Source organism: Epinephelus lanceolatus, chromosome 4, assembly GCF_041903045.1.
Source record: "Epinephelus lanceolatus isolate andai-2023 chromosome 4, ASM4190304v1, whole genome shotgun sequence".
NCBI lineage: Eukaryota > Metazoa > Chordata > Actinopteri > Perciformes > Serranidae > Epinephelus > Epinephelus lanceolatus.
In genome coordinates this window covers 15134791-15152577 of record NC_135737.1, presented here as the reverse complement: position 1 = coordinate 15152577, position 17787 = coordinate 15134791, and the positions used below count along the sequence as shown (strand labels likewise).

At 40.8% G+C, this 17787-nt stretch overlaps 1 protein-coding gene and 1 long non-coding RNA gene across 5 annotated transcripts in view; one reads left to right on the top strand and one right to left on the bottom strand.

Moving 5' to 3' along the window:
* Positions 1–17787, top strand: part of nectin1b (nectin cell adhesion molecule 1b) — a 186936-nt gene that overhangs the window by 34798 nt on the left and 134351 nt on the right. The gene's annotated exons all lie outside the window — the stretch shown is intronic.
* Positions 1–17787, bottom strand: part of LOC144462731 (uncharacterized) — a 91478-nt gene that overhangs the window by 71452 nt on the left and 2239 nt on the right. The window contains exon 2 of the long non-coding RNA XR_013490950.1: positions 10076–10236. This is a non-coding gene — a long non-coding RNA (uncharacterized LOC144462731). The remainder of the gene's footprint in view (positions 1–10075; positions 10237–17787) is intronic.

Genomic DNA, 17787 nt, shown 5'->3' with positions numbered 1-17787 from the left:
ACGGAGACACCTCATTTCTCAGGCAGAGCGTTCTTCCCTCCCTCACTTATGGCTGCAGACTCTCTCAGATATGCACTGCAATCTGGAAACGCTCTGCCAGGTTAACGTGTTGGCCTTGTTTTTGAAAAGGACTCGGATGCATATATTTTGTTGGATCAACGTTTCACCTTTTTTTTTTTTCCTTTTTTTTTTTTATTTCTTGACAAGGCTGTCTTTATCAAACTCCAGCGAAGACAGCCTTGTCAGAAAGGATGACAAACGCTTGTCAAATGTCAGTTTAACCTTCTACTTATTTGTTTATTTCACATTTGTTGCCAGCGTGCTCCTTTCACCAGGTGCATTTTCACATCATTCATGGTTTTTTTTTTCCCATTTGAAAAAGACTCTGCAACATTTTCTATGTACCTCAAGTATAAATAAACGCAGTCACAATGCCAAGGAGAGCATGCTAACAATGTCCTTGGAAGATTGGACTCCAAAGAGAGACTTGGGTGAACCTAACAAGCCACCTTCATTTATAAAACTGGCTGAAGCTTTGTGGTTTGTTGCAGTAAACTCACCTCGTACATACATACATGCTTAAGTTGCCAGGTGTGCCAGATAACTTCATATGATGCAACCATCATGGCTTTATCTGTAGCAGTGACCCATGTGCGAAAAGCAAAAGTTATTACTTTCTAGGTAGTAGATAAACACAGTTACAGTTCATGCCTAAAAGGGAATATATATCCTTTTTGCAGTGTATGAAGTGTGTCGACACATATGCTTCTGTCATGAACATAAGACCTGCAACTAATAATCAATTTATAGATAAGTTGTCAGCAACAAGGAATGCACCGCATGTAATATTCTGGACCAGTTCTAAATTGTTATTACTAAAAATAACAATTTGGGTGATAGCTGATACTGACACTGATGTTTTTTTTTCTTTCTTTTTACTGTTATTTTATTTTTGTTGTTATTTATTTACCCTTTTGTGCCTTAGAAACAAAGAAGTCTTTATAACTGAAATAACTGAATTGTTTTAGTCATTCAGCCCTTTATTACACTATCTTTGCATGAGCACAAATTCAGTCATACACACATATGACCTTTAATATAATCTATGTCATATGAAAAACATCTTTTACTGAATCATAGTTCTCTCACTCTCTACTATCTATTTTTATTGCTGTGAAAACACCAACAATAGCATCATAATGTTACTCAAGACAACCTTGGTTAGCTGTTAGTTACAGCAACCGGCTGCAAACAGGCTAATGCTAACTAGCTTTCCTACTGCTGATTTCAACACGGATTTGTAGCTCACAATGTAGCATTTTAGAGGACTATAGGGTGCGTTCCCTGATGCGATGATAGCGAGTTAACTGCAACCTTTCATACTGATGGACTCTGGGGGAAGATCTCCCAAATACATTTTCTGTTGTCCCTGGGAAGACGGGATGCCATTAGTCTTAAGCCCAACTTTTTACCCTGCACAAATATGATGTGACACAACAGAAAAACATTGGCCACTGCCATTGCTGATAGGTTGATGGCAGTCAACAAGGCGAATATCGGCCATTACAGGTGTTCAGATGATAAATCAGTGCATCCTCATCGGCAGCTAATTTGATAACTGATTAATCGGTTTGAGAATTTTTTTTATTATGAAAGCACCATCTTGTGAATATTTTCTTCTTTCTCCATCCTCTTTGACAGTAAACTGAATATCTTTGCGTTCTGTACAAATCAAGATATTTGAGGGCGTCATCTTGGGCTTCAAACACTTTTCACCATTTTCTAAACAACTAATCAGTTAATTGAGAAAATACTCAACAGATTAATGGACAATGAAAGTAATAGTTGTCTGCAGCCCTTGTGAGCACTGAAAACATCCTCCAAGATTTTTTTTCTGATCATACCCAGGAGGACCACACGTACACGTCTGTGAATACGGGCCTTGTTTACAATCAACACTTCCAGCTCTGACATGTTGGTTTGTGTGAGCATTTTGGCAATGATCTCCATGGAGACATTCCAGCACATGTTTGCTCAACAAAAAAGTATAAACAACACACAACACTGGAATAAGACTCGCACTTAAAACTGTGCATGGGCGTATTGATTTGTGCCTCGCTCAGTTATTGTTAATGTGTGCATAGAAATGGATGACATGTAGGTATAGATTGAAATATAATGTGGCACATTCCGGAATAATTGCACGCACATTACAATCTAAATACATATTTTGCTCGATGGCCCTTCACTGTCCTTTAATTAGCTTAATTAAATCATTCAACTGTGTTCTCATCATGGTCTATAAATATGCCGCATTTTTATTCAGCTGTTCCTCAAGGATATTTTCTGCTGCTTTGGTTCCATAATGCAGTTCTAAGCTGTGCACTGATGCTCGTATGAAAATTTGATGCACTACACGCTTGGTTCTCCCTCATCGCTGCACAGGGGCAAAACAAGCCTCTCCCTCGCTCATTCCCATTTGATCTGGCACCCCAGCTGTTTCTCTGCTCTCTGTCCTCTCCATCTACCTCCTGGTCCTTCGTCCTTTTCCATTCTGCTCGCCGCTTCAAATGTGGAGAAATTGAAAATTTCTGTGACATCGGTGCGGCACTGTCGGATTTCAGAAAGGAGCCAGTGAGAAGCTTATGTGTGCTGTTCATGAAGAATTCACCCTTGGCTGACCTTTTAGGTGTCAGGAATCATAGAAGCGCAGGAACATGGCTTCTGGGTGCTTTTAAGAAACTACCTGGGGAAAACTTCTGTGCTGTCCTAAAGCCCACTTAGTGTGGTCACTTTGTGTGGCTTAACCATCGATTCCCAAAGCAAAACTGAAATCAAAATAGAGTGACGTAAATAAATAGCAAACAAACACTCCTAATTCCCCTTTTAAACTGTCGGTGAGGTGTCTTTGAAATGACTTTGTAGTCCTTCCTAGAATAGTCCCTCACAATTTCTCTCTCCCAAACACCAATTCCTTCATCAGGAACTTCACTGTTTACAGTGTGGGCGTCGCACGTTCACAAGGTAGAGTGCAGTATCTTGCTAAACACATAAAAGGAGACAAAGGAGACAGAGCAAATGGAAGCGCCGTCTGATAAAATGAATCTCTGAGGAGTGAAAGTGCTCATCTCTGTCTTTCGCTTTCTCATCCCACTGTTTGTCTATTTTCGTGTCTCCCCCTGCCTTCTTATAAAACTCCCCTGCCTCCTTTCATTCTCAAAGTATTCTATAATAGTAGTAGGTTACTCTCACCCTTGGATGTGACAGTGTTTTGGACGTGTGAATGAAAATTAAAACAAAGATCTTCTTCTCTGTCATCTTTTGGAAAGAAAACAGTTGGGTTTTTCACAGCTGGAGATGGCCTTTTTGTTTATCTGTATTTTTCGGTTTCTGTGTTCACTCGTCCTCCTGTCAGCGGCCCCTCTGAGGATCTGCTACATGACTCTCTGAGCCATACAGAGCAGGCCATATAGTAAGTGTAAACATGTCAGCACCAAGTCTCAGGGTGATAGCCTCAGCAAGGTCAGTCAAGGGCGGTGTTGTCTCAAGGAGAGGACACACGAACACACCGCGCAATAATGCTGAACTGCTATTTTATTCATGCTCTCACTGAGTTGAACATATTGAATATTTGGACAAGATGAAATTTAAATGTATCCCTGCTGTTGTTTTTATTCATTAGGGGCTCAAGGTTTAGAAGCAGGCCATTTCAGGTCAATGAATTCTAAATAGAGTAGAACCTTATTTTCCCCGACTTTAATCCTGTCTGTAGGCGTTTGAATCTAAATGACTCTTTCACTGAATCATGAACTGCATGTAAAATATTCGACTAATTTCTGAATTAAGTGCAGTTAATCTGTAGCAGCACTGAGAGTACTACCTGAAATCTGAACACTCTGTTCTTGAAAAGTCTGGATTAATGTGGTGGGTTTTTTTTTAGACAGCAGCAGCTTCAAGGGCATCTCAGCGAGATCTTCAAAGAAGAATCGAAACAACTCTTCAAGAAAGAATAGAAATAATAATCAGTTCTTAGTTCGTGGCATACTGTTGTGATAAGGCAAGAGTTAAAGTGTCAAGCAAGTGACAGCAACATGTCTGATTACTTTAACCATCAGCGTGGCTAAAATAGAAATGTCAGCTTCACTTGTTAAAGTGCTCGGGCTCTCGCAGTAGAAAACTCTTCAGACTTGGCTCACTAACTCAGGACTCCCAGCACTTAGGGACAGACCGAGGCTCATTTTGCCTTTGTAATCATCAGTACATTTAATACGGAAAGCTTTCATATTTTATGTGGTAGAAATTATATTCTTGTGAGTTAATTTATCTCTCTGGCATTTGGAGACTGCAGACAATGTAGCTCCCATAGATTGCAGGAGTAGGTGGCTTTTTAAAATAAATGCAGCAATTTTTTTATTGCCAAATTATTTTTATGCGCTTGTATTCCTCAACAATATAACACCATTTCTGTGTGTATTTTAGCTTTGTATTAATGCAGTTTTACTTTTAGTAAGTGGTTCTCCTTTTATAATGGCAGCTCTATTTCTGCGTAATAGAGGTGTAAATCACAGGTTTCATTTTGATACAATATTTTAATACTATTCTTATGCGCTGTACATATACCTAGGAAAGGAAAAGCACCGCAATTCATATATAACCCATGTAATCATGAGCCACTAAGTGGTGTAAACACACGTCGGGAGGCTGCAATATTGTGACCAGTGTGCTGACAGAAGTAAAGAAGGAAGTAGTACACCAAGCCAAAGTCCACATAACGAGGCAGGTGGTAGATGGGTCAAACAAACATGTGACAGTCCTGTACAGGATTGGTGTTCAGGACCGTGTGAAACCAAGTGAGCTATGAGTTCTTTTAGGTACATTGTCACTGTTTCTTTTCCTAGACTTAACCTACAAAACTTTACTTGCCTAAACCTTAGCTACGTAACATTATGTCAAGCAGGCCTACAGAACGTTACGTTAAATGCGTAACTTGACGACGCCCAACCATCTTTTCCCAAACCTAACCTACATAACTTATGTGAAGTACATAATGTGATGATGCCATTGGTGGGGTATTAATTCGTTAGATAGCATACGAACCATTGTACCACCAACGTACGAGGAAACGTTATATTGATTATTTGGGTAACAATAGGATATTTGCTGAATCTGGTATCACAAATTCTGCCACAATATGATTTTTGATTCAATTCAGGGGCCTGTTAGGAGACAATATCAGTGACCTCATTGTCTTTTTCTTGGCTGCTTGCCATTGTCTGCCTGGTGCTAGGTTGCTAGCACTGTTTGAATGTTAAGGAAGGAGGCATGCTAGGAAGGAAATGGTGACACACAATTTCAAAATGCAGGTGAATCTTAAAGATATGATATGCATCAATGTTTGCACTTAGTATTGATAATATTGGATATTTCTGGGGGCTTTTTACCTTTATTTGATATGACAGAAATAGCGTGAAGGGGGGAGAGGGAGGGGGGATGACATGCAGCAAAGGGCTTTTTTTGTGCATGGGGCACCTGCTCTGTCAGGTGAGCCAGTGGGCGCTCTATAATATCAATCACTGAATTGATATATTGATCCAGATTGATGTTGTGACACCCCTACTGTTTATCACACTCAGTTGTAGCTAGAACACAATGCAGACCACGCGTCAGTGCTTTGAAACATCACTGATTTTCATCATTTTTAACAACATGCTGCTCTGTTACAGTCTAGACTGTATTTGGCCAGTCACATCAATGCAATGCAACACTCAAGAAGAAGAAAAAGAGGACACGCTTTTGTTTTCCTGCCACAAGCAACTCAGAGCAGCTGAGATTTACAAGGCTGCATGGAAAATGTGATATTTTTAGATTTCAAATGAAAGTCAATGAGAGTTAGTGCTTTCTCTTGGACTTTGAAAAGCATTCCAGCCACAGATGTGTGCACCTACATTTATGAAATACTGCCTGTGTAAGCCCTGGTCTTGTAAAATACATTGACTCTAGTATATTTGAGGATTTTTGTACAGGAAGGTGCCACTTAACACCCAGTGTTAAAGCAAGGCCATATAATCCTCACTGTAAGATGGCCACTGCAGCCACGAGTGACAATTACAGGATGATGGTAAAAGGTAAAATGTAGTGTAACAGTCGCACAAAAAGAGAAGAGTCATAAAGTCAGTGAACTGACTTAATAACATCAGTTTTGCAGCAATATAAAGATTGCGAACATTAGCTACCATAAAGCACTCATCACAGCAGAGCAAGTGAGACTGCAGCACCTTTCTCAAGCTACACAGTCCCACTTTAACAAGGCCAAGAGCAGTTTTCTTAAATGGGCTTTAAGTTTTTTTTGCATCTTACAGTCATTCAAAAAAATATTGATGTATCTATTTCAACATTTCACAGATTATTACGTAAATTACGGCCTCTTGCCTCTGTCAGACACTTGTATAATCACACAAATGAATAGGCTCCTTTTTTGTACACAGATAGCAGCCGTCCAACTGTTATCCGATCCAATTATACTGCCATCCACCCTACGGCTAATCAAACTTTTAATTCTCTCATGGTGCCTCATTCTGTAATTGGTTTACGTAGGGAAACCAACAAACAGTGCACATCTTGACTAGTAATCCCCTGATAGCTACACATGCTGACTCTGCTAAATTAGCTCTTAACAAATCAACAAAAAAAACTTGAGAAAAGTTTAAGGAAATCCGACCCTTGTTAGTTGGATGTAGAGGGCCAGCAGGGACCTGTCAGGGAGTGTTTGGAGAGGGGTTAACGGTAACTCTGAAGGATGAAGTACTAAGCCAGGAGAACCATTATACAGTAAAATGGTAGATTGCAACATAATTGCTTTACTTGGTGCTTTTCTTACCGTCTGTCTGCCTAGTTTGAGTTTTACAACCTGCCATCACAGAGGAATTAGTCATTTTCTTTGTTTTGAAGTGAAGGAGTGATAATGTTAGTTATTTGAACATGAATGGCTGCCTCCTGTAATCACTTGGATTAACTGCAGTTGTGTGCTGAACTTTGAATGCGTGAATATAAACCTGTCTCCATGGACATCGACTACTTAAAGATCCAAATGGTTGCTGTTTTGAGATGGTCCCTGCGGTTGGCTTTGTGCAGTTTACCTGTTGTTTTAGAGCGCAGTAATAACACAGTGGGTGTAAGCAAGGTCTTGGATTTAAATACTAGGTGTTTTATCCCTTTAAAATGGTTAAAAGCAAGAACAACAAGGGAGTTGTTTGCATGAATTTCACTCTTCAAGAGGCAGCTACTGAAAAAAACATGTTCGACATAGACAGAAATATGTTCTCCGTGCCGTAACATGAACAAGAATTCATCTTGTGGGAATTCATCTCACCATTTTAAGAGGGCTCTTTGTATAATAAGCATGCAGAGGTTTTGGCTGCCTCTCCCACTATGGGATTTTCTCAAGCTCCCTGCAGAAATGTACAATGGCCTCACCGATTGCTTTTGCAGCAGCCCCTTCATGACCCCCGGCAGGGTGAGCGTTTATGGTGCTGCTGGATTCTATTCCAGCCAGTGTGAAGGAGATCTCGAAGTATACTGACATGAGGTGTTGTATGTTTCTGACTTGCAGAGAGTTGGAAGAGCACTACAAAATAACAACCACCCCAACACACAGGGCCTTTTGTAACACCTTTTAAGTTGTGAGGGGAGAATTATCACAAAACTACCAGCGGAAAGCTCCACAGTGTGCTTTGAGACCCATAAATGATGGTGATAGGCTCTCTGGCTGAGGTAGAGATGGCCTGTAGAAGTGATCTGAATAATGATTTTAAAAAAAACAGCAATCTCTTCACACACACTCACTCAGAAACTGTTGTTTAGACTTGTGAAGCAAGTTCCCTGGAGTTTGAGTACTCCATTGTCTGCGATCACAGGACTGACTCATTTTAAGTTGTGCAATGTAAATCATGTCTGGGCAGGTTTGTGGCGTTGTTTATGCTCTTCTTCTTGTATTGAAACATAAGCAGCTGGCTGTACGGCCCGCAACTCTTACATCCTGACAGTGAGGATCCTTCAGGTGTTCACTGGAGTGTGTCACGGGTGCAGCCGAGCCAGCTGATACGAAGGTTGAGAGCCATCAGCAGAGTTCAACAATGTTTCACACTCTTGCTCTGACTGGCTTGCCTGGTGAAAGGAAGAAAAAAAAGCAGCACAAACAACCTTGGAGTTGTGTCCCGTCACAGTTCATCAGCCAAGCAAAGTCAAGCTGGCTGAGCTGTGGGAAAGAGGGGAGCGTCACCTCAGCCTGTCCAGGCCTGCTCACCCTGCAGGGGAGTGGCAGCACATTAACAAAGCGCCTCAGCCTCCTGCAACGAAGAGCCGGAGCAGCCAGGGTCTGTCCTTCACCCACCTAATCAGCCAAGGAGTAGGACACAGACCTGGCTGCCCCGCACCCTGCTAACAAACTGTCGATAAGGATCCCCGTGCAAAATATCATGCTCGGCGCGGCCGTTTCTGCATGGCTAGTCTCACGTACAGAGGGCGAGCCCGGCTTTGTCATGTGGCATTCTTCTAACTAGGTCACAACAAGTTTCATTTTAGTGCAGCCAAGCGAGATCCGCTTGTAGCTAGAAAATGGCTATATAAATATTAAAGTTTTTTTTATTCAGGCTTTTTTTTTTTTCCTCTCTCCTCACAATAACAGGATTAAAAAAAGGGGACGAGACATTTGTATTCATAAAGTAAATTCCATTTCAAAACTATAGCAAAATTATGGTGTGCATGATAATTGCTAAATAACTAACTGTTTGGGGAGTAGGAACACAACGCAGAGTTAATTGCTTCGCACCATCGATGTTCCCACCTCCCAGGAATCTAATGTCTTTGATCATTGCTGGAATAAAAAAGATATGCAGTTAAATCTAAATGCATCTGCTGTTAATGCTAGTTTGTTGGTTAATCCACTTTCATTAGGAACAATAAGCTGACATATTAATAAGCTACTGTTGCTCTACTGACTCACAATGGCTCAAGTGGAAAGTCAGGATTGATAGATCTGCAATATTTAGGATCATTTTTTTTTTTCATTTTTTGCAGCAACAAGCTTTCCATCAGTTAAAATCTTTGATCCTAACAGTCACCATTCAAGAAAAACATTAACTCAACTAAATTCACATTAGCAAGTGAGTGATACTTAACCAGTGAGATACAATATCAGCAATCATTCTTTCAGATGTTGTCTGATGCAAAATGGCGTCATCATTCGCCACTTTATTAGCATGACAAATGTAACCTGCGTCACTGGAGAGGCTGCTGATTGGTATAAAGCACTCAGGCCTGGCAAAACATTCAGAAAAAAAAATATCTCTTATTGTCTCGGCCATGCATCAACCCCTTAGCCTCTAGCTTGTGCAGCTCCATGGACACCAGCACATGTATTATGTATGAAGAGTCGACTGTGTCACTGTACAGCATGTGAGCATACATTGCAGCTGAGCTGGAGCAGATAAAAACAGCTTTAAGAGCCCAGTTTCTGTAGAAATCCTTCAGCCCACCACTAGCCTTCATCAGTCAGCGATTTATTGGATTTTCTTCCAAGACAGTGACAGTGTGTGATGGGTTAGCATACATTTTGGGGCTGTAAAAGGTTTTTTATTGCAATCCTCTGTGTCAAATCTAGCTGTGTTTGTATTAACAGTGTCCCCTTGCTATTTGAGCCAGGATTAGCAAAGCTACACTTCAGCTGTTTTATTGTAACTTAGTTGCCTCTGTGGCTGTTGTATCTGCATAGCTGTCACAAATAGCTCAAGTCTACCCCGAGATAAAGTGATTAATGTGATTATTTGCCCCGTTTTCTTTTCTTATCCTAAACATATCCATCATTCTGAAATTAATACGAGCTGTAATTACCACCCTGGTATGCATGACGGAATAATGCACAACACAATCTAAAATTATAAATAACTTTTAACAAGATTAAACACAAGATTATGCCCACAAGGAATACCCCTGTCACAGCTCACTGCCCTTTATTTCACTCTGGCCTGCATTAGCCCATATGTCGAGCCTTGTTCCAGCATCCATTCACAACACTTACGTGTGTGTTGCAGTGTGAGCATCACCAACTTTGAATGCACAAACGCACGTTTTGTCAGTCGTCGAGACACTCAGCTCATTTCGGCTCAGATGTTTTCTCGCATCTCGGTGAGGTTGGGATTGCAGGTGAGTGAGTGCGGGAGCCCAGGGTACACATGCAATCTGTGAAGGGCACAGAGAAGATGAGACATTTTCACCCAAGATACTGTCATTTGTAGGCAACAGATATGTGCACTATCTAATGCACTGTGGCTAAAAAACACCGACATTTATAATCCTGGTGGCAGGAAGTGTTCCCAAGGTGTCTATAAAACTACCCAGGCTGCAAGGCAAAGCTGTGATCCTTAACTAATGACAAACTATCTAAATCTCATTCTTCTGATTGTCACTGGTGCTCAATGATTACGCTGAATGCCACAAGTAACGATAGAGAGAGGATGAATTACTGCATGGTTTTATTTGTTGAAAAATGCAGTGTTTTCTTATAAAGATTTTATTTTCTTCACGCATCATGCAAAATGTCAAAATTGCAGCACTGTTTTTTGACAGCAGAATGATTGTGAAATATTGTGCCGTACGTCTAAGGCTGGGTATAATTTGAATCTCAGTTCATATCAGTGCGATATTTGGGTTCCATTAACAAGATATGTATGTGTTGTTTTGAAGAATACAAACATAGTTTTCTTCAAACCCCTTTTATTTGGCATAAAGGAAAATAAAATTGTGCTTTGAATCAGTAAATGTCTGAATAAAGAATAAGTAAATACGAATAAAAATCTGAGCATGCATTCAGTACCATTTTGCAATATAATACACATTTCAGTACCAAGAAAGTCGTGAGGTTTGATACCCAGTCATAAAGTGTCTTTCAAACATTCACCACAAATACCATATAGATTTGTAGCACCTAAACATTACAACTCGTCTTCCCTCTTGTCCCTCTGACCTTGTCTGAGACCATCGCTTTAGAATAAAAGGAAAAACATTCATACATAAGAAAGGGCAAAGGAGCAGCTGCAAATGGAGATGTGACCTCGCACTTCACCAACACCTTCACCCTTTCCTCCTGCAAACCCACTTTCACACCTACTTGGGAACACTACTAGAGAAGTGTGAACTCTTTCACCTTGCGCTTGTGCTACATCTTCATCAAATATCTAAATGTGGAAACACATAGTGTTAAAGTGTGGTTCCCCAGATCAGTCGTGTATTGTTGCTCCTTATGTGGTGTAAAAAGTCATTAAGCACTTTATAAATAACCCCAAACAGCGCTGTGTCTTTGTAGTCCAGCTTTGTAGGCAAACACTGAAGCGTTTACAGTTAATCTATTTTTATCAAGTTAACAGTTTCTTATCTTTTGCGCTCATTAGTGAGATGATAACGATGAAATTATGACATTAAAGGCTCGAGTAATGATTCCCTACAGAGGGACAGATGAGGAAATGAGCAGGTCTGATGCTTTGATAATGTTTGTTTGGCAGTGTCTTAAAACATCTCTTTGTTATGCAAGTCAGTTTAGTCAGCGACTTTATTTTCTCACAGCAAACAGAAACACGATTACAAACCATATTAATGTGATAGAAAAAAAAACTGCTGCACAATGCACCTCTGTGTTCAGCCACTGAATCATATCAAGAAAGACCAGCTAGGTCACTTTGTGGGTGAGGGATCCAGAAACCTGGGAAACTCAAGTACTCTGGAGATGAAAGTAGTGATGAGTGGTGTGTGGGACACGCTTCGAGATATCTTTTTGGTGAAAGTCACCCATCCCTTGAAGTCTTATCCCATGGCTAAAGCTATGGTATTAGGTTTCATTTTATAGATTACTGTGAGATACAATGTCAAAAGAAGAACATTTTCTCTTCTCTGAGTGGAAAGCCTACCAGAGGGGATGAAACCAGTAAGGTATCCAGGAGCAGGTATCTTAATTCACTGTCATCCAAACTCAGGCTCAAGTAAATTGAAATGTCCATTTCTGGATTATGACTCCAGAGAGCATGACCAGCTGTTGCAGTGTGTGAAACCATCTTTTTTTTGAAAGAAAACTGGTTACAGCGAGTGAGAAAACGTGTGGCCAAGGCACAATAAACCGTGTGATTCAAGAAACTTATTTGGAGGGACTTCAAATGAACTTGAAACATCTCTTTAATGATCTATAATCCCTTGGCAAATCTTCAGTGGGCAGCCAGGCTTTCAAAGTTATTTTTACCAGGATGTGGAAATCCATGATGAAATTAAGTCTGAAGCTGGGAAAAAAAATAAATACATCGCAGTGTGTGCTTGTTGCTCTACATTTTATTCTGGAGAGTTTCTTTTTTTATATATAGCAAAGGCTACTTGATGCCCTTGGTTGTACAAAAATATGTTCATCTCCAACTAAAAACAGCACTTTCCCTTTCTCATATGACGAGAAGCAGAGGGAAGGAGGAAAGAGGAAGAGCCAGGTGAAAGGTTCTTTGCAAGCCAAAATAGCGCTGTCAGAAAAAAAAGAAAAAAGAAAAACGTTGGGTCTTAATGGAGCCATTGATCCTGCGCCAATGGAGGACACACCCAGTAGGGGACTGGCTCACAGTGAGGAGACAGGTGTTCGCTCGATATCTGTCCCACTTCTCTGACCTTAAAGCTTTTAATCAGCTCTGCCAGGGAGCTTGTCAATCCTGTCAAACAATGAGCAGCCCACAGTATAGACACAGTAAGGGAGGGCAACGCGAGGGTAAGAACTCCAAATAATACTCCTGCAGCCCCGAGGAAAAAGCCTGTACATGCAGTGTACAGCTATTTTGTCCAGGCTCCCACTGGACGGGCCGCGGTGTCTTTCAGCCAGCTACAGTGGTAGTCTGAACCATGTCAGCAGATTTCAAAGGCTATTAATGTCAAAGTATAGGCGTTCATGTGAGTGATTTCATCTGGGATGAAGTTTGTTTGTGGCTACAAAAAGCTTTGGGTTGACTTCCATACCATCACTTAGAGAGACGCTGGCACCATGGGAGATGGGTCCCTCGCCTGCTCACAAGCCTAGCATGCTAACCAGACTTTTTTTTTCTCCTCGCAAAAATCATTTCATTGCTCCATTGGTTGAGTGAGTGACAGGGATTTCAATATGGCCTAATTGAGTTGTTGAATCTCCTCGTGACTGCCTGCTTCACTTTCCCTGCGTCTGATCAATAGTAATACACTATCAGGATTTGTCAGCGATACTTTTTTTTTGTGTTTCATCAAAGCCCTACGAGCCAGAAGCCGTCCCATTCTCACATGCTCATTTCACTGCATCCTTCTGCATTTCGAGTCCGAATTGGCACGCGGTGAAGTTTAACTACAGAATATCTCTTAACACGGAGGGTAATTATTGTGCTGGTTTGATTGCAGTTAATAGCACAAGCTGTCAGCAGAGCAGTCACACAGCAGTCACACAGTTACAATTTGGCCACACTGAAATTGCATTGAACCGCACAATTATCTCCAGTCACTGGCAGCTCTCTTCGCCATTGTTCATTTTTATCTGGATGCTTCTTCGTATCAAGTTTTAAATGTTGAGATCAGTAGCGAGTGATTGTTGATCCCACTGCTTGTATTCTGGGTTCAGTTTTCTTGAGGGCTGAACGCGTTGAATCCCACTCCTTGATTTCCAACAGCAGCAGCCACACATAGAAAAAAAAAACTATGAGTTCATTTCCTGACTTTTTTTTTTTTTTGTATGCCCACAGCCCACCCACTGCGGTGTTTTCTCATGAAACTGAGAGAGACCCAGAGTCACTGTGTGATTTTTGATTCCTATGATTGATTGCTGCTCCATTCTCTCTCTTCCCTGTCACATTTCAGAAGTGCCTGTTCTCTTTTTCTATCCGTGTACATCTTTGAGAATACACCAAATGCTTTTTTTTGTGTCCTGGGTCTCTGTGTCAATACACATTGTTAGACATCCAGCGACCAGTGGAGACTGGAGTAACTCATACCACCCGACTCAGCTTTCAGGCTGTTCCTTTCCCCTTGCTGTGGCTTTGTGGTTCCCTGCTCATGTCTCCAAGCCAGTTGCTTTTCTCTTGAAAGGCCAGTTGTGAAATGTGCAGACATTTAAGTGCTGTTATTTCATGGGTTCTTTTAAAGCGCTCCATCAAAAATAATGTCACAATATGAACAATGAAAGGCACGGATACCCTGAAAAATAAATATCCAGAAAATTGTTTCCCTTGATATTATCATTAAGTCTTTAAAAGTAGCTCAGTTTGCCAATATTGTGTATTCTGCCGACAAGTTGGCACACAAGAGAAATGGGTGTAGTGTCACAATGACATATAAGCTGAGATCCAAGATATTTCTCAATATCCCACATACTGGTGTAGAGCCTGATGTACTGAAAGCCCCGCATGGAAACATACTGAGCTGTGAGAGAGTAATGTATATGGTGAGGCTTGGAGACGGGTGGGAAAGACAATACTCGATCACAGCTGGAAAGCACATGCAGCAGAATATGAACATGGTCCTGAGATGTGGTGAGCATTCCAACGGTTGTATGTATGTGGAACATGGAGCCCTGCTCGCCTTGGAAAGATAGCCTGTGGTCGTGGTTTAGGAAATGGTTCAGTCCCGGTCTCGGAGTTCTGCCGAGAACCGCTGGATTTCGCAGAGGTTTATGATCAAAACACACATGAAAAAGGGGAATTTGGCGAAGGCCAGAAGCCAACATTTATGCTGAGACCCTGCGTGTTCCCATGTAGCCATCTCTGCCACATGTTAGCATCAATCTTGTCATTTTGTTTACATGTCATACTCGCTGTTGGTGCTTCTACTGTAATTTCTGTGGCAGTTTTTACAAGGAGCTGGTTCAGAGTCAAGGTTACAGAGATTTCAGGGCAGAATGATGCTGAACAAAAAGCCTGGCAATTGTGCAGTGTGTGTTAAACCAGAGCAAGGAATACCTGATAAAAAATGTACATGCATTACCAACGTGAAAAATTATTTAAATAACAAGATAAGATAACATGTTCAGGCATGGAATAAGTGTAGCATATCTAACTTTATCAGCTTAAGTAACTGAGCACATTCATTTCTCCAGTGATGAAAACAGGATACTAATCCATGCCTAAATGATGTGACTGCAAGGCAAAATTCATAATCGTGTTTATTTGTACTTAATTCCTTCCACACGTGTACAGAGATGCCTGCTTCGTTACAGTATTAGGTCGATGCTACTGGTGAGCTGATTTTATTGCCTTCAGTTCGCATGAGATGTTCCATGTGATGCGAGGGCTGGTAATCAGCTAAAGATTTGCCATTGTGAAAACACTTGTTTTGAGCAAATGCATGGCATTTGTCAGAGTCCCATGGTGATCATGACTCAGACACATACTAAGTGCGCTTGTTAATTGATAGCAGACTGGGGCTTCAGCCCACTGCCCACTCCAGCTGGAGTGTGAATTCCCTCTCCTATATGTTAATGGATCCGCTGTATAAATGGCCTGCGCCAGCAATGCTGGTGAAAAATAGCTCTGTGCGACACACCAACAAGCTGTGTGCACATTGCCCCTGCTGTCCTGTTTATGTCCCTACGACAATTAGAGATGCACTTTGATGACAGCCGGTTCTTCTGTTTTTTTCCCCACGTCTTTAAAAATGCATGATATGCACAACATTAATTTATTTCAAGAAATCTTCGGAGGCTGCTCCATCATAAGGCAGGGTGGAAATGTTTGAAAAAAAAAAAATCACAAGTGACTCTAATCAAATATTGATTGCATGTTCTATTTTCTTGGTTTAATAAGCCACTGGTCATGCAACAGTGCTTCCTGCTATACTGAAGCTATTTACCCCCCACAGGCGTCCTCCCTCCTGCAGGACTGTAAGATATCAGCTGGCCTTTGTCAAAAAAAGGCATAAAAAACTCCACCAGTAAAGGTCGATACAGGTCAGATGCCAAAAACGATATTGCTTGCTTTCACTGAGTATTTCTAAAGGTCACCTTGCATGGGGTGTATGGATTTACACCCATCTGATGTGTTTTCACTGAGCGTGCTAAGCAGAGGGTCTCCACATCACGTTCATTTCTGTACGTACAACAATTGATCATCCAATTTCAGCCGTAGAGTGGTTCGATTTTTGAAATCTTAATGTTTTATAATGTATCCAACACAAGTGCTTGGCATTATCACATGGAAGTATTCAGTGTTTGTACTCTATGCAAGACTTATCTTTACTTGTGGACAATGGAACAGATGGTGTGAGAGAAGGATTTGTCATGCATGGTTGTCCAGGGCCAGACTCTTTCTCAGCACTTTTTGGCAGGACTTTATATGTGTTTCATGCTGTATTTGCTGAGTGCTTAACAGAGGTATAGGGTACTGCTGTGGTGCTGGCTCACACTGAGCCACCCCCATCCTATACGTCCCACTCCAAAGCCATTCTTATAGATAATCCTGGGTGCTTCATTGTCCAATGCATATTCAGTGAAGATATTTGTGGTTCATACTTTGATAAAAAAGCATTAACACTGACTCATGGAAGCAAAACGAACAACCATCACTACCAGCAGGGATTAGGGGGGCAAAAAAATATTATTTTTATTACCAATTACTCTCTCAGATATTTTTCATATGAATTTTGTAATATATAAAATGTCATAAAATGGTGAAAAATGTCCAGTACAAGTATGCATGCCCAAGAGGCTGTCTTCCAACCAACAATCCCAAACTCAAAGGCATTCAATGCTATGAAAAGCAACGAATCCTCACACTAGGGAGGTGGATTAGCAAATGTTGTCTTGAACTGCATCCGCACTTTAAGATTTTTGTTTTGCTGTGTTTATGCCATGCATCCACACTACTCTGGCATTTCCAAACCCCTAAATTGGAGATCTTTGAAACACTGCTGACCTCTTTTTAGTTTGATTGCCTTTTGGACTGGACAGGCAGAAACAGAGTATTTTGAAAACAATGATACAGCCGCCAGCATTCACTTCCTGGTTCTTATCTGTGACAACATCTCAAGCCAAAAAATTAAAGCTAGGCCTACATACTTTTGGTGGTTTCATCTTTCTTGTAAGGGTATTTCATTTTACATTGCCATGGCTTCATCCAGAGATGGATAAATGCTCCTGATGCCGCTCTAAAATGTTGCTGTATTTCCTTTACAATGTCTGTTCTCTGCTGCTTGACCTCCTTATACTCATGTGTTACTTTCAATAACACCTCCACCTTATCGTCGGTCCAGGCAAAGAAATCTCTGGTCTTACTTCTCCTCTGTTGTATTTTCTTTAACTAAACAACCAACTGCAGAGTAGACAATCTATTTCCTGTTTACATTGGTACGGGAATGATCATGTGATAAGCATTTTCAGGGGTGTTAGTGTGGACAGAGATCGTTTGCATTTGAAAAGGCTGTTTTTAAATGTAAACATATTAGTGTGGATTTACCCCAATAAACAAGTCATCGATAACCCAAATTTGTGATTTTTTTCTTTACCCATTGATTGACTCTTTCAGCAGATTTGTGCAAGTGAGCAGGTGTCAACTGGTACAGTCAGGGTGTTTACAGCTCCTTAAAATGTCGTAAAATGTCCTAAATTCAATTCTATAAATATTAGGCCATAAAATAGTTTTGAATTTAAAGTTGTGAGGTTTTAGTTGCCACAAACTTTTATCTAATTCAGTTTATCAATCTTTTAGTGTCTTTTTGTCAAACCCTACCTCTGCTTGGGATCATTTATATACTTATCCCTAT